Below are 24994 nucleotides of genomic sequence, written 5' to 3' on the forward strand. Positions count from 1 at the left end.
TTAATTGGATAGGACTCTGACCATACGGCTAGAATCTTGTGCTTGGGCTGGGAAGGATGCTACTGTGGAGGGCTTATGAAAGCCCTGAAGTGAATCAGCCATAACCTGATCTGGACAGGTGTACTTTACTAATACATACAAGTGATTCATTAGGCTGCCATATGTTGGGAATATTCATTGAGACGCAGAGCTGAATGTGCCAGGAATGGAACTGTTGTCATTAATCACCACTATAGAGATTGGCTTCCACTTTGGGTGGCTACGAAGGACAGGGCATTGATAGAGCCCCTGTTAGGAAAACATCCTTTTGTAAAAATGGAATACTTCATTAAAGTTGCTAATGGCTCAATCAGCTGTACAGCATAAAGGGAAAATAAAAATTCAAATATCCAAAAGGATCAAGACAGGACAGAAATAAATAACTAAATGTCATAACGTACCTTTTATAAAGTGCTTAATTGCTTTGAAGTTAAACATGTTCATGCCTTGCATGAATTTTAGCTCTCAAGATTTAGGAAGTCACAGAACAGCACAGTTACCTTCTACTCCTGGGTTCAAAACTATTGAGAGAAAGGTACAGAGGTCAGAGGGATGGATATTAAAATATAGGCTTTATTATAATAAATTTCTGATTGGAAAGTATGACTTGTCTTATATTTATGGTCACACCAGGCCTCCTCTACCTCACCTTTAAATTGCACAAATGTCCTGAGTCAGTAACAATGCAGCTCTGGGCAATCACAGGCCTGATTTTGCAGGTTTGTAACACAGAGGAGTAGAGAATTAATACTCCCTGCAGGTAAGCTGCATCAAAAAGTGAAAGACAGGAGAAGGTATACAGTGGAACGTTCTAAGCAGGTTTTCCAGACTTCATCAACACACCACTCATCTTCCCTGGGGAGAGTGAGTGAGGGGCTGGGAAGAGGCCAGGAGTAACCCTGGAGCAGAAAACAAAAGGAAATTCTTCCAAAATATGGACTTTTCTCCATGCTATTCAAGTTGAAGCATCACTTGCTGAATTCACTTAGCAACTTCTAAGAGACTCAAAGAAACTGGATACTCTGGAATCAAGATTTTATAGTATTTGAATTTTACAGTAAAATTAACTATAACAGGAACACTTATTTAATACTTATGATATGCCAGGCCCTGTTCCAAACTCTTTACATATATACATTCATTTAATCCTTCAAATTCTTCTAAAAAGAGAGATTCATTATGATCTACAATTTACAGTTGGGAAGACTGAGACACATGGAAGCTAAAAATAGTCCTCCAGAGACTTCCCTGGTGGCCCAGTGGTTAAGACTTGACTTTCCAATGAAGGGAGTGGGCATGGATTCAATCCCTGGTCAGCAACTAAGATCCCACATATTCCATGGTGTGGCAAAAAATAAATACACAAATAAAACATTTATTTAAAAAATAGCCCTCCACATTTTTGCTGGTGGTCTTTTTATTGTAAGCCCCGTCCACCTGTGGTAGAGACACAGGAAATTTTAGCATATTTTCTGTAATTTTCTTTAGATAGTACAGCTTTGATTGCTGGCTCAAATGCCACATTCTACATAGAATTGGATAAGCCTTGGATTTTTTTTAAACCAAGCAACTTCTTTCCCTGGTCCTTGTTTATACTTTCCCCTAGATGCTTCAATTGTTAACACTTCCTCAATAGAGAGGCTATATGTCTGCCTTCCTTCTGATCTTTTCTTCATTTGTCCATCTAACTTTTCTAGGTTTCTTCTTCTCAGGCATCTGCTCAGGTCATCTGCAAACTTCTCAGGTGAATCATGACTCCTTGACGACCCATAAGACAATGTGAAGCCAGCCCTTCTCTGCCTACAAGGCACAACACCAGTTCCACTATGTTTAAAATTAAGGCCCATTTATTTGAAAGTTACCCCACCTGTCCTTCCACTGGGTCCACTTGAGTCTTTAAATATACACGTTTTAAATATCTAAATGTACTTTCTTCCTGAATTTTTTTCTGTGTTACCTTGATTTGTTCAAGTCTCTGTTATTTGAACTTTGTTTGCTATCTGCTGCCCCTATTCTGTTACGAAGTTCCTGATACCAACTTTGGTCTTTAGCTTTTCCTTCTTAGTTTGGCTCATGCCTATCTGCAGACTGGACATTTGGTCTCTCTAGACCAGTGCCTTTAAAACTGCAGTCTTCAACTAGTAGGCATGACCACTGTTTTCAAATACAGAATATAATTAAATGAAATAATGTATAACAGATTGCAACTCTCATGATAACTAGAGTATTTGGGGTGACTTTATTCCAGGTGTGTGCACACACACGTGTGTGTGTGTGTGTGTGTGTGTGTGTGTGTGTGTGTGTGTGTGCCTGTGTTGTGTATTAGAAATCACGAGGTCAGTGCTGGGTGAAAAAAGGATGCTAGCCCAGTGAGGCTATATTCAGGCAGGGAAGTACAGCTATATGATGAGGGAACAGAAGGAGGCTCAGGGAAATATTCTTTTTTTCCTATTTCTTTAGAAGGAAATGGGTATCACTGATGATACATGTTCCAAACTAGAGTGAGGGCATGGGGCAAAGCTATTGAGATGTAAAGATATCAAATCACAGAAGAAGGCAAGTGAGTCCCAGTGACCTCTAACTTCATGTAAAATGATTTAGGTCATCTGTTAGAAGCCTTGAATATAATCATTGGGCATCTTGAAAAATTCTGGGACAACTAACTTCCAAACTTAGCAATTTAAGAAGGCTGAATTTTTAAAAGCCTTGTTGAATGACAGTGAATGTTTATTTGAAATTCAGTTCAGTTAAGTTCAGTTCAGTTGCTCAGTCGTGTCTGACTCTTTGCAACCCCATGGAATGCAGCATACCAGGCCTTCCTGTCCATCACCAACTCCCGGAGTTTACTGAAATTCATGTCCATTGAGTCAGTGATGCCATCCAACCCTCTCATACTCTGTCATCCCCTTCTCCTCTCACCTTCAATCTTTTCCAGCATCTGGGAAAGATGGAAAAAGTTGGGTCTTTTCCAGTGAATCAGTTCTTCACATCAGGTGGCCAAAGTATTGGAGTTTCAGCTTCAACATCAGTCCTTTCAATGAACATTCAGGACTGATCTTCTTTAGGATACTGGTTAGACCTCCTTGCAGTCCAAGAGACTCTCAAGAGTCTTCTCCAACATCACATTTCAAAAGTATCAATTCTTTGGCACTCAGCTTTCTTTATAGTCCAACTCTCACATCCATACATGAGCACTGGAAAAACCATACCCTTGACTAGATGGACCTCTGTTGGCAAAGTAATGTCTCTGCTTTTTAATATGCTGTCTAGGTTGGTCATAACTTTTCTTCCAAGGGGTAATTTGAAATTAGTACAGAGTAATTTAGAGTAGCTCTGTTATTGCTTATCAGCCCTAGGAACCATAGAAAAAGAACTAAGAAAGTGGTAGCTCAAGATTGGCCACAAGAAGATATGGCAAAAAAAGGCTAGGGGTGTGGGTGAGGCAGTCCAGCAGGCTGGACAACAACTACCACCATGGAAGGCCTGCTGAGCGCTGGCCGGAAGGGCACTGAAACTGCACCAGGTGCAGGCTGTCTGTCCATAATGAGGAGAAAGAAAGGATCCTGGGACGACAATCTGCACCACTTCTTGAGATTGATATACTTACTATGCAGTAATAAACAGGGTGCCTGAGGCAAAACAGTTAGGTAGAGGTTTGGGTATCCTTGTTTAAATTCTGAGCTCTGGTTTTCCCTAAATAAACTGAATAACAACCTAGGTGATGGAGGAAGATAGGGGCTTGCAAGTGGGATGCAATTCTGAAACAAACTCCTCTTTCTCCATTCTCCAGCACTTCTTGAATCTTCTTTCTACTTTCTTTATAATCAACTTAAAAGATTAATAAGTCTTTTGAATGTATTGAAAGTAGAATTGATTAAATCTTGAAAATCATCTTGAAATTTAAAAAAATCACTTATTCCTTATTGTTGTTTAGTGTTCCATTATCTGTTGCTATGTGAAAATACCAACACTTAGTGACTTAGAATGATCAATGTTGTTTCCAAATGTGCAGTTTAGGCAGGGCTCAGTGATGGCATCTTGACTCTGATCTACTCAGCTTCAGCTGTGTGGCTCCAAGCCTGGGTCTAGAATCACCTAAATATATGTTCAATCCCATGTCTGTCAGGCAGTGCTGGCTGTTGACTGGGACCTCATCTGGGATTGCCAACCAGAGCACCTACACATGGCCTTCATGTGGCCTGCACTTCTGACAACATGGATTTGTAGGGTGGGCATTCCAAAAGAGAGAGAGAGATGGAAAAGAGCCAGATAGAAGATGTGTCACTTTTTGTGACTAAGCCTCAGAAGCATCACTTCCCCTGCATTTTATTAATTGAGGCAGTTGTGAAGGGCAGTCATCTGACCCATTTTCAGTCATTTTCAATCATGAAAATGGGTCAGATGACCTCCAAAGTGCCTAAGCATTTTTTTGTCTACTGTCAGACGTACAGGATGACTCCCTACATCTCATAGGTTTGTACTCTTATTCACATCGCTTCCTCCCTATTTCCAGCTCAATCATCAAGCCTGACCATCCACCCAGGTTCCAGAGAGCAGAGAAATAGACATGATATGCCATTTGTACCACACTCTTTTCATCTAGGCGGTCACAAAGGTCTGCCAAGTTTCAAAGGGAAGGGGAGTAGACTCTTCTTCTTGATGGGAGAATAGTAAAGGGGAAAATGCTGGCCCTGGGAATACTGCTTTGGCAATTTTTGGAAAATAAAGTTCACCACATTTAGCAAACTTCAAAAAAAGAAAAGGTCCAACTTCATTTAGGTACAGAGAAAAGAAAGTCAAAAAAACTTTCTCAAGTGGAAGCAGAGAGATAGGTATTGTTACATTTCTTCTGCCAATCACAGATTTCCTGAGGGTTTACGTCAATGGGAATTTTATCCTAGCAGTCAAAGGCATGATTTGACCCTAGAATTTTTATGGGTGAATCTTAGAGCAGAATCTGAGGAGTTAAGTAAAATGCTCTTCTGCTCAAAGCTTATTTTAGAAATAAGTAATGGATGAATCACTAAATAGCTTATGGTTATGTTTTTATTGATATGTGACTCACCATGTGCGCCTATCTTTCAGGTGAAAATAATGTCTTTCCATGTAGGTGATTTGCTTTATTAGACCTCATGGGGGTAAAGAGCTCTTTGCTTTATGTTTTACTCTGACACAGTAATGGTCCTTGTCTTGCTCTTGAGAAGTGACTAAGATCCTCACTTAGGAAGATGCATTAACTTTTCAAGCTATATAAATTCCATTTATGAAATTATGTCTACCAGGCATTATTATCTTTTAGATAATAATAATAAATAATAAAACTCTTTTAATAAATAATAAATTTAAATAATAATAAATAATTTAAATAATAAATAATAAAACTTTTTTAGAGTTAATGCTCTTTCTCAGCATATGAGATTTACTGCTGAGACCCATGCCCTCCAGAATGCACAAGGTATCACAAAAAGAATCCATTCTACGAAGTTGTGCTCAAGATCAGGAAAATGGAGGTCAGATGAGTGTTTAAGTATTTTTTGTCCACTATCAGAAGTACAGGATGACCCCCTACATCTCATGATTTTGTACTTTGATTCACATCATTTCTTCCCTGCTGAGAGAAACCTAGTTCCTGCTCAATAATAATCACGTCCACTGAAAACCTTTCCATACTTCACCAAGTTTATAATAACTGTAAGTCTATCAGAATGAGCTCAACGTCAAATTTAATTCATATGTATTCAATATTCAGAGAAGGCAATGGCAACCCACTCTAGTACTCTTGCCTGGAAAATCCCATGGACGGAGGAGCCTGGTAGGCTGTAGTCCATGGGTTGCAAAGAGTCAAACACGACTGAGAGACTTCACTTTCACTTTTCACTTTCATGCACTGGAGAAGGAAATGACAACCCACTCTCAGCTTGCCTGAAGAATCCCAGGGATGGTGGAACCTGGTGGGCTGCTGTCTATGGGGTCGCACAGAGTCAGACATGACTGAAGCTACTTAGCAGCAGCAGCATATTCAATATTTATCATCTTTTTAACATAACACAATATGCTAAATTATTCTTTATTTTCCTTTCCCATTGGAGATATCGATAATCTTTGTTCCTCTGCTACCCAAAATAATCCCTGCCAGATAGAACTGAATTCATGTTAGAATCCCCAAGCACCTTTTTGAAAATACCAACCCCTGAAATTCATCCTAAACCAGTTAAATCAGAATCTCTGGGAAGAAAATCCAAGTATCACATCATCAGGATTATTTTAAAACTTTCCTGGGTAATCCAATGGTCAGCCAAAGTGGAGGACCACAAACATAGTGGATATTCAACGGTGTTTTCCTGAATGGTGTTTGTCTATTGAGTACAAAGTTCCCATTATAGATCCTTGAAGTATCTTCATTCTACAAAATGTAAGATTCCTAGTTAATGTGGTAAGTACTTTCCTTTTTCCCCAGCTGGAATAAAGTAGGAACTGCATGCTGCTACTGCTAAGTCGCTTCAGTCGTGTCTGACTCTGTGTGACCCCATAGATGGCAGCCCACCAGGCTCCCCCATCCCTGGGATTCTCCAGGCAAGAACACTGGAGTGGGTTGCCATTTCCTTCTCCAACACATGAAAGTGAAAAGTGAAAGTGAAGTCACTCAGTCGTGCCCGACTCTTAGCGACCCCATGGACTGTAGCCCACCAGGCTCCTCCGTCCATGGGATTTTCCAGGCAAGAGTACTGGAGTGGGGTGCCATTGCCTTCTCCTAGGAACTGCATATACAAATATATTTCAAGTTATTCAACACAAAGAGTTGAATGAAAATTATTTCTTTCCTAGAGTATAAAATTTTCGGTAGAAACTTAACCTGATACAGAAAAAGATATTAAAGATTCTCCAGATGTTATCATGGGCAACATGTGGTTAATTATAAAATAGAAAAACTTAGACTATGGTATTCAAATGTGTTCAGGGGAAATGTTTAAGCTAAATTCCATGATTTGTATACAGTTGACCCTGAACAATGCAGGGTTGAACTGTAAATATCCACTTACAGAAGAATATTTTTCAATAGTAAATATTATAGTATTACAGGGTCCCTCGATTCAATTTGTGGATGTGGAGTGAACCACAGAGGAATTATAAATTATACATGGATGTTGTTCAAGGGTTAATTTGTATTTTCACATAGTTCAAATATGCCATATACTATAATTTAACATATTGGTAATTACCAAAATATTAAGATATGTTGGTTATTAAAATTACTTTCGCAGAACTTCTGACATACATATATGTGTACACACGCATACACACAAATGTGGAAAGCAGGCTTGCCTCGGTTTGCTCACATAAAACCGCATGAGTTCATTATTAAAGCATATTAGTGCTACTCTCAACCATATGCTGGCAAGATTTAGGAGCTCTAGCTTACAGGTTGTATTTCTCACAGCAGAAAAAAAAAGGAAAAAACAGTTGTTAGTCGTGAGATAACAATTCATAATATATCACATTATAATAGTTTAATGTCATAGATCACTTAATGCATTTATATTTTAGATACTCCTTTTCAGACTTTCACATTATATGGAATGCAAATATTATTAAATATTATTAGTGATACAATTTTGACCTTAACATACCAAATACTGCTCCTTCATGCTTCTGGATCAGTTCAGTTGAAAAGTACCTGATGTTTTAAAGTAATCGTTTTAAACAATGATCATTTACCCTTTTATAACTTCTTACTTTTATGAATTCAGTGTATACAACTAAAAATGTATTAAATAAATTGTATGCAGATGCTAAAGTACAGCAGTTGTCAACTTATTGAAACTTACAGTGTGCAGTTAGTATTTCAATAAGGCTCTCTAGTGTGTGTGTAACTGTGTTCTCCCAGAAAACCAAACATCCTTCTTAGTAAAATAGAATTTTTTTCAGCTACATCTCAGGGAGGATGGGAAATGTCAGCAACATATACATTAATGCTGAAAATCATGTTTGAAACTAGAGCCAATAGAAGTCTTTCAAACCCATCAGACTGAGAGTATGTCTGTCACTTGCACGTTGTGAAATCACTACACCTCAAAACCTCAGATTTGTGTGCAAGAGGGACAGTGGAAGAATTCTCTGCTTGTCCATATTCTCCTTGCCATATTTTCTAAGGATGTCAACTCTTAGGGATCCTACTTCATTTGGTTAGTGGACCCTTAAAAGAGTAGGCTAATAATTAGGAAAAATAATACTATCATGTTAATGGTCCGCAGCCACATCAACCCAAAATTCTCCTGTCGTTTCAAGTGGCAGGAGGGGAAAGGAGAACAGGAGCTGAATTTAGTATTTCTTAAAAAAAAAAAAAAAAAAGTACTCTTATTTATTCGGCTGTGCCAGGTCTTGGCTGCAGCACACAGATCTTTTAGTTGAGGCATTTGGGATCTAGTTCCCTGATCAGATATAGAACCAGGGTCCCCTGTATTGGGAGCATGGAGCCTTAGCCACTGCACCACCAGGAAAGTCTCCCAATTCACTATTTCTTGTTACCTGTTAGAAATAAGGTTTGGCATCAAAATGTCTCAAGTTTGGCTTCACTCTGAGGGCTGTTGGGTTTAACTGCTTTTTTACTAAGGATCTGGGCAGTTTTCTAGTTTAGCATAGAGGACTACTCTGTAAAACTCCTAGAAGCATCACAGGCAATTTTAGGAAACGAGGAAAGCTATACTTAACCAGAAGCTGCCTCTGCATGTCGCAGGTAGAATGAAAGGAATTCTGCAGAAAGACCCTTGGGGGATTTGGTGGAAGGCTTCTGTCTTCTTTCCAAAAGAAAAACAAAGCATGCTGGGGTAACAGATCATTTCGGAGGATGAGGCAAAGAGCTGCAGGATTTGGTTTTGGTTCCCAAGGGATTAGGCAGTGGACCTGCCTTTTCTGCTTTTGTTGGAGCAGCAGAACTCAGAACTCTGCCCTCTGAGCTTGGACTACCTGGGGCATCCCTGCAAGGTCACGTGGCTGTGTTGGAGGACTAGGAGCTGAGCACGGAATTCAGCCTCTCGCTGCCTATATTCCTCCTATGAAAACGGAGCAGTTGCCAGAGCTATGTTGCAAGGGTTTAATGAATTAAAACTCATAAATTACATAGAACAGAACCTAGCACAAGTAAGTCCTCAATTACTTAACAGTTTTTGAGAATATTAGTTCAAAATAGTTCCAAATTAATATCTAGTCAGCGATGCCCACTAACCTCTACGCTTATTTAGCCTTGTCTTTGATATTTCACCAGTGACTTCTGTAAAATGTATTTTACATTTTTAGACCTGAAAGACAAACTATAAATAAGTTGTGTAGACCACAAATCTGTAATGAAGTTTGTTCCTCTTCTTAGAGAAAGTCAGTCAATTGTGGTTAAAATCATGACAAAAATATTTCTTCCTTAGAATAAGTATCTCTCCTTCAGCTTTTTTTTCTGGGAAAACACAGACCTGAATGAGCTGTTGAATTCTCTGAAGTACTGATCTGAAAGTCTACGCTTTTTATTCTCCAGTATATATCCCTTGATGACTGTCACCAGAGCCTAGCTCTGTAGGAGGTGCAGCAAACATCTCTCATTTTCGGGATCTGTGTCTTTGGTTTCCTAGTAACAAAGAAGACACGGCACACTGATGTCCTATCCATTTGTAACACTGTGACAGCAAAGCCAACAGCTGTAAAGCTACCCAGTGATGTACACTGAAAAATATTTGCCAAAATTGGCAACAAGATAAGCCACTCAAGGCAGTCCTTTTGAAAAAGTTGAAAATACATCTGTAAAGCATGATCATCTGTTGCTTTAAAGAACATACTGCATTTATTTTTCCATTATTTAGAAGGATCCTCAAAAGCAAATGAAGTCAATATTTGGAATTTCATTGGATATTTTACTTAATAAAATGAAACAGTTGCTTTCCATGTATTGTGTTATGTGCTAAATATAGTGTAGGGAACAACACAGACATAAATCCTAATTTATAGAAACTTAATCTAAGCACTCTGTTTCAGATTTAAGGTACTTTAGAATTACTCAGGAAGCTTGTTTAAAATGTTGTTCTCAGGACTTGGATTCTGATTCGGATCATCTGGGAGAAGCCCCTAAAGCTGCATTTTTCAAAGGTGCCCCAGATAACAGTGCAGATCACCCACCAACCACGTACTGAAAACTGGAGCAGAGGATGATCCAGGCAAATCTTGTTAAGAAAATAAGGGTTTGTGGTTAACATTTTTATAGTAGTGATTTATGATGAAGGACACAGAAGATAAGTGTCAGCCTACCATATCATCTTGCAAGCTCAGACACAGTGTATCTGTAAATGGGGAAAAAAAAGAGTCATTTTACAGGGAAATTCTGCATAGGATGCAAGCTTTGTCGGTATTCAGACTCCTGATGCCCCATCTTCCAGCTGTGACCAAGCCTCTCAGGACTCTCAGTATGTGTTCAGCCTCTCTCCCAAGCCCCTCTGATACTCATCCAGCTGTTCAGAGAACAAGCCAACTGAATCAACACAAGCTATATTTACCACAAGTGAAAGACTATCAATACTTGAGATAGCAGCAGGGAATTCTGACATCTGGTAGCACCAGATGATTAAGAAAGGCATTTGGCAAATCCAAATAGGTGAAACTTAGGAAAGACAGCTGCTTTGTGGGTTCAGGATTAAATCGAGCTGATGAGAGGAAGTAATAGCAGACTTGCCTGCCAATTTGCAAAACTTCTCTTTAATTCCCCAAGGTGTCATTTTTACAGATAACTAAATGAAGCAATTTTATTACTGTATGTGTTTTTATCTAAATATGTAAAATTCAGCATTTATTCATAGATTATCTTTCTGCACCTGATGATTAAAAAGGAGCATTTCTTACCAATACTGAGAAACTGAATGGCTTTCATCGGTCAGATTTTTTGGTGGGAACTCTAGTCTACTCATTCTGTTGGGACAGGTGCCATAAACAAATCGTGTGCCCAAAGGAGGCATGATTTTTAGCAAGGCAAGGAAGGCACCCTTCTCAGTTTCTTAATAAGACAGCCTGCTCAATGATTCTGAAACACCATTCTAGGAAATACAGAAATTCCCATATAATTCTCCACTTTAGGTTAATATTGATATATCTGTTTGAAATGCTGATTGTATTTTCTACAGTGGAAGCACAGAACAGGGAAAAGTTCTGGAATTAAGGAGCAAGGAGAAAAAAACTTGCGTGGCAAGGCAGAACGTTTGCATAACAATAGTTATTAAACAATTTTCAGAGACCCAGCTGATCTGGACAGGAGAATCAGGAAGAGGAAATCTAATTAAAAGACACTACACCTGAAACAACACAACACTGCAAATAAACTATACTAAGTCGCTTCAGTCGTGTCCGACTCTGTGCAACCCCATAGACGGCAGCCCACCAGGCTCCCTCGTCCCTGGGATTCTCCAGGCAAGAACATTGGAGTGGGTTGCCATTTCCTTCTCCAAACTATACCCCTATGTAAGATAAAAATTAAATTAAAAACTAAAGTGTAAATAAAAAGTAAAAGTCACTGATTTGTAGAGAGACCAGGCCCTCTCCAGCTTTAAGGTGCATATGACTCACCTGTGGATCTTGTTGAACTGCTGGTACTGATTTGGTAGATCTGAAGCAGGCCGAGATGCTACATTTCCAACCATCTTTCAGGCCGCGCTGAAGCTGCTGAGGACTGAGGCGGCAGGGGACCACACTGGCTAATGGGGAAAAGATGGAAAAGGAGTTCAGTGTTTGCAACATGACCTTGGATGCAGTATTCTTAGATTTGCTTACTCTTCATTTCCGCACTTATTCATTTCTTTAGCAACTGTTTCACTAAAATGCCCACAATGTGCTTCATACGGTGCAGGGGGTATCAAAGGGAACAAAACAGGGACTTCCCTGGCAGTCCAGTGCTTAAGGTTCCAAGCTTCCAATGCAGCGGGCACGTGTTTGATCCCTGATCAGGCAACTAACATCCCACACACTGTGCCCTATGGCCAAAAAATTAAAAAAAAAAAAAGTGGCGGGGTGGGGGGGGCAAAACAATGACTTCCTAACATCCTGCTTTGCTTTTCCTGCCTTCCTCAAAATTAGTAGATTGTGCTAGAGGACTCAGGACAAGGATGGAAGTATGACTGAGATGCAACAGTCTCCCTGAAATCTTCTGATCCCCTCAGGCTTCTTACCTTTTGTCTCTGTGTTAATTACCAAGAAGTCACTTCAGTGAGTTGCACTAAAACACATCAATTTTAAAAAGAGCAGATTAAAGCCATTAAATAATTATGAAATGATTTAGTACAGCTTCAAGTTCTTTAAGGACATTTAATACCCTTAAAGAGAACTTCAACCTGAATTTTCCCATTACCCAGATCATTTCCTGGCAGACTGAGAATATTAAATCTTTTTAATGCCACCAATGTGACAATAATGTGGAATTAATACATTATAAAACATTCTAATGTGTCAATAATAGATAATTTTAAAATACTTGCTATGTAAAAGAGCTTATTTATTTTAAAGTTTGTCTCATCAGTGATAGTTCTTAACAAATTTAAAGAGTTCAACCCTTCTTTCTTAGGTCTCCTTCACTTACTTTCACAGCTCCTTTCTGTTGTTAACTCTCTGTAAAACTCTTTTCCAAGGCTATCTCAATAGAACAAATGGAGAAGTCTGGAAAGGCATCTATATTCAATCTCCTTGCATGTTATCTAAGTTCTCTACCATCCCAGTTCTCAGTAATTAGTAGCAGGAATGACTGTGCTAAATGCCAAAGTGTGCCAGGCATCATGCTAGATCTTGCATAAAGCATTTGCCCATTACCACCTGCAACAGTTCTGTCAAGTAGGTCTTACTCCACTTTCACAGCAGACCAGGGCTCAGAGAGGTGGGGTTTATATGCGCTCATAAATAAGAATGACAGATCCAAGCCAGGAGGACAAAATCCCTAAGTCTGTCCCTTCTACCCCATACCACCATACCAACATCTCATGAAGCCTTCTGTTGGTTCTTAAGTACTTGAGTGTGGGACATTATGAGTGTGCCATAAGGAAAGAAACTGGTCTCTTTTTGTCATGTATAGAAATAGATATTGTGATATGGATGATTAATCTGATAATTTTAATATTCAAATTCTTTATATGTGATGGGGTTTAAATATGGCAAATATACTTATGGAATATCCTAAGCTGAAGGATTTTGAGAAAACAACAGAAGCAGGAGGGTCACCCAGACTCTCTTGCAATCCACCTACCCATTCTCCTGTGAAACATGAAACAATCATAAACCTTCACGTGAGTGACACCCTCCCTACACTCAGAGGAAAGGAACATCGTTTTCTTCAAAGATAAATGAACATCAAGAAGAGCCCACATAAACAAGCCTAATTTTACTTCACTTTCTTCACATTCCCTAATCTCTCATATTCCATCATCATCTCCCATGTTTCGTCAAACCTAGCACAAAAATATACAGTTCTGCTTCTTTAGGTCTTCATTTCCTTCTGAAGGATCATATCTCACATGAAACTTATATTTAATAAATGTATATGTGTTTCTCCTGTTTATCTGTCTTTGCCAATTTAATTTTCAGACCCAGCCAAAAACCCAAAGAAAGTCAATGAAATCCTTTTCCTCTCCTACATATGTTTACCTATTCTTTCGTTGTTTGGTCTATCAGATTCTCTCAAATGATGTTTGGTCTGCTTATTAGGCTCATTTGATCTAAAAATACAAAACTTCTTCAGTTCAGAATTTTTTCTTTTCCTTTTCTTTTTTTGTTTTTGTTTTTTGAGCTATTGCTTCTCCTCCATCTCCTTTTTCTCCTTTTAAACATGTTACTATTTGCATACTAAATAACTAGATCTAGCTAATCTTGTGTGTGTGTGTGTTAGTTGCTCAGTCATGTCCAACTCTTTGCGACCCTCTTACCTTTTAAATCATGATTCCCATTTCTTGGTATTTTTGCTCCAGCTTATGAGGTTGTACATCAAATTGATCTTCCAGATTATTAATTCAGCTCAGCAAGGTCCACTCTCTTTTTATTTTCTCATGTGTTCATTCAATAGCTATTGAGCATCTGTAGTGGTACTAGCTCTAGTCTAGGCACTTGGGGAATATGAATGAATGAAATAAATCAGATAACTCTTATCTTCTAAAATTACTTTCAGGTAATTTACCAGAAAGGCTCACACAGAAATTCTTCCTGTGGCACCCTGACTCCCCTCTCCCCTCCCCACAAACATCCTATAACTCCAGACACTCCTGAGACTCAGAAGTTTAAACTTCATGTTGAATCCTCTATCATTTGTGATTGCTTCTGGCCCAATTTACTCATGATTCTTCACACTGAGGAGCTGTTTTCTACCCTGGAGTTTATCATTGCTAGAAGATTACTTTTATAGAATCAAGTTATTTTAAATTATTTGTTCTTGACTTCTGGGCATAGTTGAAGGGTAGGTTACAAGTACCCAGTTTACAGAACATACAGAATTGAATATCCCATAGTATTATAATTTTTACGATTTTTTTCATGGGGCTTACTCACTAACCCATATAAGTAACTTAAGGCAGTTTGTTTTATTCATCTCTGAATTTCTAGAACCAAATAACATGCCTGGCACAGAAATTAAATAATTTTTTGGAATAAACAGTACAAAGGGCCAGTTTCAATATGTGTTTTTTATTTCTTTACCATTGATAAATTCACAGAAAATTGAAATGACAGCGAATGAGAAAAGTGTGCTGAGATTCCACTTAAGAGGAATAAGGAGCAAACCATCACAGATTTTCCTTCAGCATTTTTATTAAGTGAAAAATTAAAATAACTTCTTCCTATATGTGTCCCTTGGAGAAGGCAATGGCACCCCATTCCAGTACTCTTGCCTGGAAAACCCCATGGATGGAGGAGCCTGGTGGGCTGCAGTCCATGGGGTCGCTAAGAGTCGGACACGACTGAGCGACTTCACTTTCACTTTTCACTTTCATGCACTGGAGAAGGAAATGGCAACCCACTGCAGTGTTCTTGCCTGGAGAATCCCAGGGACGGCGGACTCTGGTGGGCTGCTGTCTATGGGGTCGCACGTAGTCGGACACGACTGAAGCGACTTAGCAGCAACAGGAGGATATGTGTCCCTATTATTAAAATTAGCATTTCATGGGATTTTTACTTGCTGTTCTTTGATTTTTCAGCAAGAAACAAATTGATGTCTTTTTCCATATCTTAACTTTACTCTCTTGTAACAGGTTTCTTGGACCGGAAGGTGCAGCTTTTCAAAATACTTGGATTATCCTACCATTCTTTTGTTGCTTTTTATACATTCACATCTCTTATATCCACAATATTAGCAAAACATTTTTAAAGTCAGTTTTTGTTCATATTTGGTTTTTTATTTTTGGTGGGAGGAAGTGGGAGCTACTAATATGTACCTTGATTTTTGCTTTGTGCACACTTAACAGAAAAGATAAAAATGACTTTTCCCTCCCTTAATATAAGAGCCAGTTCTCTTTGTTTGAAGAAGCATCTCAAAGAAAATTTCCATGAGGGCTATACAGGCAATATAACTAAATGATATGTATAGACAAGGTGTCTGTGAATGGTGAAGTGCACGTTCTTTCTAAACAAGATGGCTGCTGTTCAGCTCCAACTCTGTAGGAATACAGCCCAGTCTCCACATTCTTCCAGTTTTCCATGAGAAGCCAGGAATATCTTTGTTTTTGTTTTTTGTTAATTTCAGCTTTATTGAGGTATAATTGACATATAAAATAATAAAATATTTAAAGTGTACATCATGGTACATGTGCATACATTGTGAAAGGATTCCCTCAACTAGTTAATTAACACATCTATCACCTCAAATATTCCCATGTATTTCTTTTTTTTCTTTTTGGTGGAAACATTTCAGTTCTACTCCCTTTGCAAATTTCAACTATATAATTCAGTGTTATCAATTATAGTCACCACATTCTCAGACCCATTCTTAAAGTTGGAAGTTTATGTCCTTTTACCAAAGTTCCCTGTTTTCTGCATCCCCCAGCCTCTTTTCTAATTTTTTGCTCATCATTTCTATGAGTTTAACTTTTTTTTCAGATTCTATACATATGATATCATGCAGTATTTATCTTTATCTGCCTGGCTTATTTCACTTAGCATAACTCCCTCAAGGAGGTCCATCCCTATTGTTATAAATGGCAGGATTTCCTTTTTTCATGGCCAAATAATATGCCATTGTGTGTGATGTATGTATGACATGTTCTTTATTAATATTTGTGGGTTGATGAACACAGGTGGTTTCTATATCTCGGCTATTTTGAATAATGTTCAATGAACATTGGAGTACAGATAGAATGTAAATCCAGAAGTGGGATTACTGAATCATGTGAAAATTGCTGGATTATATATTTTTCTTTAGTATTAGTAAGTGATATAATTTAAAAACAATCCCATACACCCCCCCCCAAAAAAAAAATCCTAGACAAACAAACCTTGAAAACCAAACTAAATACATCAGTGGACTCAATCTGTCCACAGCTGCCAATTTGTGACATCCAGTTTAATATCTAATTTTCTTAATCCTGGAGGAATTAAAAATGCATTTTGCTTTATTTTCCTGAAAACATTCTTGAAAAACAACTCCTACTCTTTAAGTGGTCAGGGCCTTTGAAGAACAGAATAGAATCGTCTCAGGATACAAGGGTAGAGAAACTTCCTTTAAATTTGAAGGATTTAAAGGAAGAAAGTGGCACAAAGGCAGAAATGAATTGTTCCCTCCCAGACAGACAGACCCAGGGGAGGCAGGTTTCCAAATGGCAGAGTCCTTCTATTGGCCCTAGAGTTATGTTATTTCCAGGAGATGACTGGGCTGACTGGATGGATGGATGGATGTTTACGAAATGAACACCAAAAAAGTGGAGCACCCTATGCTCAGGGAGCCTATGTGGACTTGACCACCATAGTCTCAGTGGTAACCATTCTGGGCTTCAATCTCGAGGCCAGTTTCTAATTTTCTTCAATTACAAAAGTGGAGGGATTTCTAACTAGTCTATGTTTACCTTTTCCCCATGGTGGTAGAATTTTTAGTGAGGTACCCAATCAGTAACAATTACTACTAAGTTTCTTTGCCACTAGATATGGCCCTATGCCCACCTTCTGGTCATTAAAGAATTATGTGTACAACCTTAAGGTCATCCCCATGAAAGAAGTTGACCAGACTTTCCCTCTTCCTTTTCTTTAGTTGGAATGTGGGCATTAAGATCAAGAAATGAAAACCTTGAGTCAAGAAAAGTAAATCAGTGACACAGAAGGTGATCCTACCAACTCTTGCCACCTACTCAGAAGTTTATGTGAGAAAGAAACATTTTTAACGTGTGCAAGGCACTAAATTTATAGGTCTCTTTGTTAATTTAGCCAAACTTTTTTTCCAAATGAATTCAAGAGGTCTTGGAGTTTTCACAAGAACCCAGGCGAATACTTTATCTGCCTCTCCCACTCCCCACCCCCTACCCCCTACCTCCCGCCCAAAACTTCCCTGGTGGCTTAGATGGTAAAGCGTCTGCCTACAACGTGGGAGACCCGGGTTCAATCCCTGGGTCAGGAAGATCTCCTGGAGAAGGAAATGGCAACCCACTCTAGTACTCTTGCCTGCAAACTTTCACGGACTGAGGAGCCTGATAGGCTACAGTTCATGGAGTCGCAAAGTCGGAGACGACTGAGCGACTTCACTTTGACTTTCTCCCCGCAAAAAGGAAGAAAGGCAGGATTGACTTGTGCCTGATTACAAAGGCAAAGAGGATGGAGTCAGTATAAAATTTAATTTAATTTAGAAAAATACTTTACATGCTCAAGTGTTATGGAATAATTCATGTTGATTACATGTTTTTGCCACTGAAAGAAGAATAAAACTGAATGCTTATCTTGGCATTCCAGCCTTGAAGTATTTTCTTTGATGTCCACCACAGCTGAAGCCTAATTACTTGGAGATATTTGCCATGAGGATAATGAAAGTTTTCCCACAATGAATCTATTCTTACATATAAAGGAATATCATATACATGTTTTATAGGTGATGGTAACTTTTTTGGATGATGTACTGATTATGATTTGATTACTTTGTGCCTTGATTACTTTGGGCTGTGGTCTGAAATTTTTCTGACAGCAAACCTTTCAAAGAAGATAATTTCTCAACAGTAAATTTAGGCACATGGATTTTTTTTTTATCCACTCACTTCATCATACTTAATCTTTTTTATTCTTCTTTTCAAAATAATACTCAAAATTATTTTTAAGTTAATAGATCAAGGAAATACAAATATGAGAAAATAGGTAAAAACCGAGTTCAGTAAAAGAAACTGGTGAGGTATAAGAGATCATCAATATTCATGACAATCTCAGCTTATTATTAGATGTATCATTTATGAGGACAGGTCTCAAAGGTGCAATTAAATCCAATACATATTAGAATGAACATCAACAATCCCTTTAAGATATTGTATAACCCTTAATTTATAATTGATAAGGGATTCTCTCATAGTTCAGCTGGTAAATAATTCACCTGCAATGCAGGAGACCCCAGTTCGATTCCTGGGTTAGGAAGATACACTGGAGAAGGGATAGGCTACCCACTTCAGTATTCTTGGGCTTCCCTGGTGGCTCAGCTGTTAAAGAATCCATCTGCAATACAGGAGACCTGGGTTCTAGCCCTAGGTTGGAAAGATCCCCTGGAGAAGTGAACAGCTATATACTCCAGTATTCTGGCCAGAATTCCATATTCCACTGTATAGTCCATGGAGTCGCAAAGAGTCAGACACAATGAGTGACTTTCACTAACCCTTAACAGCATCAAAATATTGCATGGAATTTTGTTATGGTTGTCCTAAAGCCTAGGGGACATTTCCCTTTACAGAAAAATAAAATCCAGGATCAATTTCCTTCTTCAATCCTATATCAAGATACATTTTTAAAAATCAAGCAATTCTTCTATTTTAACAAATACATAAGTGAATGACCAAAGCCTGTGCTGAGAGTGATTAAATAAGTAATCTGTGTCAAAACATTTTCAACAGCTGACAGTGTGTCCTGCATTCCTTGAAGTTCTTCACAGTCCTGTGATCTGGGAGAGCCTTACGTAACAAGCATCTTTCCCAGAAAGCCTTCATTAACATCTGTGGAATAAATTAATGTGTGAGGAGAGGAATAAATGAAGACCAGACAAATATTAACAAGTTAAAACATTAACCACTTAGATGTAGCAACTGACCTTGGTTGAATTATTTTGTTTACTTATATTCTTATTAAAATTTCTCTCAAAATGTGGAGACCATTTGCAAGTTTGCCAGGAAAAGTGTGGACATCCGAGTCCACGAAGATGCATAGCAGGGCATGTTTGGGCATTCCTTAAACTGAGGAAGACATGGAAAGCTGGAGTTTATCTTGACAGAAAAAAGCACGGAATATATTATATATATAACACATAACTAGACATTTCCTGAACTGGGAAATACCTAAAAAGGTGGACTACATTATGGAATATGACTCTGGTGGAACAGAGTAGGGGACAATGTAAACCAACTCCATCCAATAGAAATATGATGCAAGCCACAAATGCAAACTATATATGTCATTTTAAATTTTCTAGTAGCCACATAAAAAAGTAAAATTAATTTCAATGATATATTTTATTTAGCGAATGCTATCGAAATTACTACACTTCAGTAGGTAATCAATAACAAAGCTATTGAGATATTATATACTCTTTACAAACCAAGTCTCCAAAATCTGCTGTGAATTTTACACTAAGGCACAAGTCAGTTTGGACTAGGCATTCTTGAAGCTCTCAATAGATTCATTAAGAATTTGGTTCTTTCCCTTCCGAGTGATCTCTTTTTCAGAGAGGAGAGGAGACATATAACGCACATTTTTGTGGTTTTGTTTTGTTTTGTTAAAAGTATTGTTAATGTCTAAAATATTAAACAATATTGCATAGGAACCTGGAATAATGATGAAAGAGCTTCCTCTGTGGCCTTATGTAGGAATGCCCTTGTGTAGACTGGATACAACAGGCAACTTTGGCAGACTGCCTGGACCTGAAGTGGATACAGATAGGAGTGTCTTGGGGCACACTTTCACAGTCACCTTGGAAAGACTGATGGAGCTACAGCAGATCCAGATCAGGAGGGTTTCAGTGCACACCAGGGCCACTTTGGCAGAACAGTTGGAGCTGGAATAAGCAGATCAGGGAGTCCTGGGGTGTGATGCACTAAGGCCCCTTGACAGAATGACTGGAGCTGGAGCAGGCATGAGCCAGTAGATTCCTAGAGCATACCACACTAGGGCCACCCTGATGGCCAGCTGGAGGTGAAGCAGGGACAGGCTGGGTTGAGGCCACCATAACAGGACAGCTAGAGTGTGCATGAGCCAGGGAGTCCTGGTGTGTACCATGCCAGGGCCATCTTGGTAAGACAACTGGAGCTGGAGCAAGTGCAGTTTGGGGGAACAAGGCACTCTACTCTGGGGTTGCCGTGGGGAAAAAATTGTAACTGGCATGGGCCAGGGAACTTGGCAGGTGGGTCAGAGCACCTGGACCATATTTTTGTTCACACTATCAAGGTGAAGCAAGAATGGAAAAAATAGCACTCTCTGGTGACTCTGATCCTGAAGAGAGTTCCAGCAGTTCCTTTCCTGTTTGGCAGCACTCTAGGATTAGTAAATGGATTTCCTTCAGTATCATCTAGGTGCCCTTTAAGCTGTTATTTTTTTTTCACCATTTTCAGGGTGGGAGAGTCTGCAGGCAGGTCCCTCAATGATATCCCTCCCTATTGTAGGTTGCTGCATCAGGGATGGAGTTTCTGTAGATACCGTGTCTTCCTCTCTTCAATCCATCTCCATGAGGTCCTCTAGCATTTGCTTTTGCAGAAGATGTTCAATCATCCCTTGTCTCCTTCAGGAGGAATTGCTTTATTTGTAGACATTAGGTTTGGTGTGTCTGTGGGAGGAGGTGAGTTCACGGTCTTCTTGTACCACCATCTTGGATCATCTTCAAAATGTGCTACTTTCAATTAAGTGTATTAATATAATTCTTTTGTTTAAAAGTATCATTTAAAATCACTGCAGATGGTGATTGCAGCCATGAAATTAAAAGACGCTTACTCCTTGGAAGGAAAGTTATGACCAACCTAGATAGCATATTCAAAAGCAGAGATATTACTTTGCCAACAAAGGTCCCTCTAGTCAAGGCTATGGTTTATCCAGTAGTCATGTATGGATGTGAGAGTTGGACTGTGAAGAAAGCTGAGCAGTGAAGAATTGATGGTTTTGAACTGTGGTATTGGAGAAGACCCCTGAGAGTCCCTTGGACTGCAAGGAGATCCAACCAGTCCATCCTAAAGGACACCAGTCCTGGGTGTTCATTGGAAGGACTGATGCTGAGGCTGAAACTCCAATACTTTGGCCACCTCATGTGAAGAGTTGACTCATTGGAAAAGACCCCGATGTTGGGAGGGATTGGGGGCAAGAGGAGAAGGGGACGACAGAAGATGAGATGGCTAGATGGCATCACCAACTCGATGCACATGAGTTTGGGTGAACTCTGGGAGTTGGTGATGGACAGGGAGGACTGGCATGCTGAGATTCATGGGGTCGCAAAGAGTCAGATACAACTGAGAGACTGAACTGAACTGAAATTCTAAGTATTTCTAGAATTACAAAATAGGGTAAGCCTATCATATTCCACGGAAAGTAATAGGTTGGACATTATCATTGATAATAAGTAATTGACTGAAAATATCCATTTTCAGCCTGTGATTTATTTAAATGTTTACTGGATACTAGAAGACTAACCTGGAAAAGTTTGGAGTCAAGTTGGGGTAAAAAATCACCCATATATAACAATTCAGAGACAATAATACTAAGTTTAAAACAGACAGCAAAATTTGACATCAAATATAATTCCTAGGTTTTTTCCCTAGCCTGCGCAAAGCTGAGATTGAGAAAACCTTATTTTTAGCACTGACTCTGTCAGTTACCAGCTATATAATTTATATAGCAACTCTGAGCCCACTTTTCTACATTATACAAATAGGAAATAGGGAGAATGCACTCGACATTTTCTCAGTTTTTGTCAGTATTAACATTTTGAAATTCCAATTCTACTTTTTTAAATGGTGGTTCATGGTTGATGTATTTTTTAATTAAATAGAAATATCTGACACAATATAAAATTTCAGGATGAGGATAGAAGACACAATTTTATTAGAGAAACTAGAAATGATAAGCATCAAACTCTTCAAATTTTTTGGAAGCTAAAACAAATAGAAACAGGAAATTGGTTATAACTCTTATTGTCTGATGAGGCAGTTTCTTTTTTACATGGTAAAACTCAAACAGTTTATATGAGATAATATTTATGAAGGCATCATGCTAAACAAATTCAACATCAGCATTGTATAAAATGCAGTTACTGCCTCATATTATCATGTTGATGTGAAATGTCCATGTAAGTTCAGAGAAACTAATCATAACTATCTAACTCTAAAGTTATCAACTCAGAAATAGAGATCATTCTTCGGATTTTTACAATCAACAAAATGAGGAAAATAATCTAATTACCAGTAATTGACACATGAAGAAACAACTTCTGCCAAATCTCCACTCCTCAATTTTTCTTCCTCTAAAAAAAATATTTTTTAGTTAAAGTGACTTAAAAAAAAAAGTATCTATATTTTTGGTTAGGATTGGAGCTAACTTTTAGTGAGCTCAGTTTTTCTGGAATATATGGCAATGGATGACAGATTGACCATATTCTAGTTTGCTTATGCTCTATAAATAGCCATAGAGGAAATAAGAGGGAGAAACTATTTATACACTGAGAGCAGAGGGTCTCCTGGTTTCAATGGCTGTCCTTTCTGAGGATAATACTAACACTTGCACTAAAAACACATATGATTTCAGCTCAGTCTGTATAAAAAAAGTGTCCTTTCTGACAAAAGAATCTGCATGAAGGCAGGTCTGAGAAGGAAATTAACTGTACAATACTGAATTGAAGTATACAGTTCTGGCAAGGTTCGTGATATGAACTCCTCTTTCTGTATTTTTGGCTTCATGCTTGCTCTAATCCTATAATCAATATAAAAACATAATACGGGAAAAAACCTTAAATCAATGTTTATGAATCTTTCCAGTTGAAAAGAGTTTCTACTCCTAAGCACAGAGAGCCTACAAGTTGGGGGGAGGCCAAATTTCAGGTATAATTGAATGGCTAATGGGGAATTTGATTGTAGGCCAGAATGTAAAATGAAAAATGCTTCCTGCACTTTGTAAAGGTCTACCAATCCAAAATGCATTGATAGCCTTATGTCTCCCTACTGGATTGTTAAAAATTTCAATCAAGTGTTATACAGTTTAATCTCATCTAGCCAGGTAACTTATCTCCAGATATCTTATTTTCCCATATTGATAGGAAAAGAATCACACTATATCTTCACATGTTTTGTTCCAACATTACACAGCAAAGAAATGAAGAAATGCTCAACTATTTATTTTCTTTAGTATTCCTTTTCAACAACTCTCCTTGACTACTTTTCTACCACATCAAAGCCAACAGCCCACAGATTCAATAGCTTTTTCACTATCACCCTCAACCTGCACTGACTTTCCTCTCTAGCTAGAGCTTAGTTTCCATGGTCCATCACTTAAATAATTTATTGTCACATGCTGTTTCACTCATTTCTCTCTGCATCATACTCTCTTGGCAAAATCCCAGTTGTAATTAAACTCAACTAACACATTGAGTCTCAACCTGCAACCAAACAATTTCTCCTGGAGAAAAACACATACCTACTGAGTTCATTCTAAAGGAAATCAGTCCTGAATATTCATTGGAAGGACTGATGCTGAAGCTGAAACTCCAATACTTTGGCCACCTGATGGGAAGAATTGACTCAACTGAAAAGACCCTGATGCTGGGAACAATTGAAGGCAGGAAGACAAAGGAATGACAGAGGATGAGATGGTTGGATGGCATCACCGACTCAGTGGACATGAGTTTGAGTAAACTCTGGGAGTTGGTGATGGACAGGGAAGCCTGGCGTGTTGCAGTCCATGGGGTTGCAAAGAGTCAGACACTACTGAGCAACTGAACTGAACTGAACTGAGTTTGAATATATTGTATGGCCACAAAACAAAGGGGCATACAACAATGCTTAGAAATTTTGTTTAGCTTATGACCTTTCAAAATGACTATTTCATCATTATGGCATGGCTACCGACTCCAGTATTCTTGCCAGGACAGAGGAGCCTGGTGGGCTACAATCCATGGAGTTGCAAAGAGGCATACATGACTGAGCTATTAGCACTTTCACTTTCATGTTCAATTCTACATCCCTTCTCTTCTAAATCTTTCTCATCTGACAACTTTGCTTTATAGTCAGCCCTAAAATAGAAATATCAGACAGTATCTCATGCATCTTTACACCTTGAAATAACCAGCCTACCAATATCTGTACCCCTTTTTTCTGTCCTTCCCAGAGCCTGCCAGTGTTGTAAAGGGAAATAGTGTCTGAATGATGGTGGCCTTTGTTTCCAAACTGTTGCTCAAAAAGCCAAGAGGATGCCTCTTTTCATTTCCCTCTTTTGCCTAGCCCCAAGAAGAGCTCTGTCTTTTGTCTCAGAGACTTGAAGGAAATAACTGTCTTATTTAATTTTGTCCATTGAGCTTAATTGCTAGGACTCAGGTAGTACAAATTCCTGTGTCTGTGTTAGGAAATCAAGAGATATATGTGCCATACAGGATAAGAACACAGGACCATATGAACTGCACACACTTATTACCTGACTCCACAAGTCCATGGTCTTAAACCTCTCTTATGAATTTCAAATTTTTCATGGTTCATAAGTTCCTTTTTTAGTGGTTTCTTCATATTCAGAGACTAGTCTTCTGGATCAGACACTGCCTATACATGCC

The sequence above is a fragment of the Oryx dammah genome, unplaced genomic scaffold (genome assembly GCF_014754425.2).
Source record: "Oryx dammah isolate SB20612 unplaced genomic scaffold, SCBI_Odam_1.1 HiC_scaffold_3, whole genome shotgun sequence".
NCBI classification, from domain to species: Eukaryota; Metazoa; Chordata; class Mammalia; order Artiodactyla; family Bovidae; genus Oryx; species Oryx dammah.